Here is a 3,602-nt window from a genome sequence, read left to right as displayed (position 1 = left end):
ACCATAAACTTACTTTCGCTGCTACTTCATGAATGTCATTTTGCTACTGCTATGAACCGGGCAACCCCTGTGAAAGGGTCATTTGGCCCCCAAAGGGGTCACGACCCACAGGTTGAGAATCGCTGGTCTACACATAACCTCACTACCGCCCCTCAGGGGGACGAACAACAGAAACTGTGGGGGAAGGGAGACAATGGGCGGTGTAAGATATGAAAATAATAATCATTTATAATTCATGAAGGGGTCACGAGGGCGGGGGAGGGAGGGAAACAAGAGGAGCTGATACCAAGGGCTCAATAGAAAGTAAATGTTTAAAAAATGATGATGGCAACAGATGCACAAATACGCTTGATGCAATTGATGTACGGATTGTTGTAAGAGCCCCCGATAAAATAATCTTTTCATAAAAAAACAAAACACACAGCTAGTATTGTACCCCCTCCACTTGGGGGCCTGGCTTCCTACTCAGTGACCAGGCAACCGCTCCCCCGGTTAAACTCTCAAAGCAAAGTCAGAAGCTCTGCAGAGGAGCCGCCACAGCGATACCGATTCCTTGATAGAGTCACGAAGCAAAGTGCGTGGAAAGCCAATTTGCTCGGTAATCTTCCCCCAGACCACCAGGAGCAATTCAGAAGGAAAACCAACCACTCAACGGCACCATCCACCCGCCACTCACCCCAGCAGTGCCCCCCGAGGGTGTAACGAGAGGCGCCCGAGGTGCCCTGCCCCCCCCAATCCTGCCTAACAGTCTGTGCTTTGTCCCGACGAATCTTGTGAGCGGTGATCACGGGACCCGAGGGGCCGTCTTGTGTGGCATTCAGGTCCCCAGGCGTTGGCTCCACACCGTTGAACAAGGGAAGACAATCACGCTGGCCGCGGAGAACGCCTTGTTGGTGTTAGGTGTCGTGCAGTCCGTCCGGCTTGCGGTAGAAAGAGAGGAGACACTGCCGGGTCCTGCACCGTCCTCACGACATTCCCGTGCCCGAGCCCACGGCTGCGGCCACGGTGCCCGTCCACCTCGTCCAGGGCCGTCCTCTCTCTCGCGGCCCCTCCGCTTCACGGAGCACGACGTCCTTCTCCAGGGACGGGTCTCTCCCGACCGTCCAAAGGACGTGAGACCAAGTCTCCCAGCCTTGTCTCCCAGGAACACTCTGGCCCTTCTTCTTGCAAGACAGACGGGTCTGTCCACGGTCCTTTCAGTAGTCTCCTCACCTGCGGCCCAGCCCCGCCGCTCCCCGGCCTCGATTCTCTTTGGTCTTCCTTCGTCAATGTCCAACGTCCACAGCGATGGAAAGACCATGGCTGGGGTCAGGCGCACCTCTGTCCTCAATGTACCATCCTTGCTTTTCCACGCTCTGAAGAGGTCTTGCGGCATGTTGACCCGGTGCAGTGCGTCGTTTGATCCCTGGACGGCTTCTTCCATGAGCCTCGACTGTGGATCCAAGCAAGACGAGATCCGGACAACTTCAATCTCTTCTCCGTTGGTCATGATGTGACCTGTCGGTCCAGGGGTGAGGATTCTGGTCTTCTCGACATTGACTTGCAATCCACACTGAAGGCTGCAAGTCTCCATCTTCATCAGCAGGTGCTTCAAGTCCTCCTCACTTTCAGAGAGCAAGGGTGTGTCACCTGCGTACCGCAGGTTCTTAATAAGCCTTCCTCCGACCCTTCTTTAATCCAGCTTCTCTGGGGATTTGCTCAGCATACAGATTGACTAAGGACAGAGAGAGGCTACAAGCTACCGCTGGTCTGTCAGTTGGTCCTGTGGTGGCTTGTGGGGTGCTGTGCACGATACTGGAAGTGATGTCAATGGTATTTCAAATAGCAACAGGGTCACCCAAAGTGAACAGGCATCAGCGGGGCTTCCAGACGAAGAACGGACCGCAAAGAAAGACCGGCTCCCCACTCTGGAGGAAGTAGGCACCGAAAACCTTATGCATAGCTTTGACATTTGAACGTGCACATATTTTAAATCCCCTTACACGCACGCACGACACACGGAGTGAAACTTGTTCTTGTGACACAGCTCTGACTCAAGGACCCCGTGTGTGCCGGAGAGGGGCTGTGCTCCTGGGGGTGTCATGGCTGGCTCTTGGGAAGGGAATCACCAGTCCTTTCTTCCGAGGCGTCTCCAAGTGGACTTGAATCATTGGCCCCACCCCAAACCCAAATCAAGGCTGGCGAGTGGATTCCGACCAGAGCAGCCCCATGGGACGGAGCAGTGTCTGCAGCTGTCATGGAAACAGGCCGTCTCCGCAGCTGGGACTTTGAACCACCAACCTTTAGGTTAGCAGCCCAACGCTCTACCCATGGCACCACCTGCCCTTACAGGTGGGTGGGGGGCGAGGGAGGAGATGCTGCTGGTGCCGTCGCTCACAGGAGAGGACTGCACATCGAAACCGCCTGTGGTTGGGGAGACGCCCTGTCTCACCTTGTCACCGGGTGGCTGACAACACCCTTGTCCGCAGAATCCTTTGCCCCCACATGTGGTTGGTCCAACCCCGGGGAAGGGCCACTTGGCCAACCCCATCAAAGGGGCCCACCCTGCATCTATCAGCTTGTCGTATTGTGGGGGCTTGGGTCCTGCTCTAACCCTGGAACCGGGCTTTTTAACACCATCAGGGACACCGCTGGCGAACATGTTTCAGCCGGCCAGGTCTGCAGACAAAAAGACTAGGAAGAAGGCCTGACAAGCTACCTCCAGAAAGCGAGGCAACCAAACGTTCTGCCGTGCCGTCCTTGTGTCGGAGGGGGGCGTCCATAACACAGGTGACCCCCCTCTGCGCCCCACGGTCTCCAGGACCGTCAGTCTCCTTGGAAGCAGACAGCCACAGCTTGCTCCCTGGGGCGGCTGGTGGTGGGTTTGAACCGCTGGGCCAGCTGAGCACTTTACCCACGGTCCCGGACCTGAGTTAAGACTGTGGTCATTACATCATCTGTCGTCAATTTGAGAGACTTCAGAGTGGAGGGGTGGAGCCTAGCCTGTCAATCAGACTAGCTTGATGACCTCATTTGTAGGCGCTAAGGAGATAAACAGCTCATGGGAGGTGGGACACAAGCTCAGTCCCTGCGAGACATTCCTGTTGACAAGCCACACGGAGACAGGCTGATGGAGCCAGAGCCTCAGAGCTGGAGAAGCCACATGGAGACCCACGCCAGCGCTGAGATGCTTCTACCACTGGATCCACAAGACTTCCCACCCACTGACCTGTGATCGTCCTTCAGCATCATTGCACGTGTTTCGTGAGTCTGAAGAGGACTTTATAGACTGGTATCAGACATATGGGCTAATATCGGACTATGGACTTGATCTGGACTGGGTTGGGATGTTTTCTCAATATCCAGTTGTTCTTGTATAGAAAGCTCTTTCTTGTACACATGCGAGTGTTTATGAATTTGCTTCTCTAGTCCACCCGGACTCACACAAGGCTAAAGCAACAACAAAACTGGGGAAACACAAACTGCAAACCCCCGACACGAAATGCGTTCGTGCATTGGAAGGGGGGAGAGTGGGTGGTCTGAATTGATCAGAAAAGGAGCCATGGGGCCCTCTGGCTCAGCGGCACCAGCCTGCGAGCTGAACCTGGCAAAAAAGGTGCCCC

This window comes from Echinops telfairi, unplaced genomic scaffold (assembly GCF_000313985.2).
Source record: "Echinops telfairi isolate 266 unplaced genomic scaffold, ASM31398v2 ScPeMD7_7417;HRSCAF=8455, whole genome shotgun sequence".
Classification (NCBI taxonomy): Eukaryota; Metazoa; Chordata; class Mammalia; order Afrosoricida; family Tenrecidae; genus Echinops; species Echinops telfairi.
The sequence above is the reverse complement of the archived record's forward strand: the minus strand, read 5'-3'. Positions refer to the sequence as shown.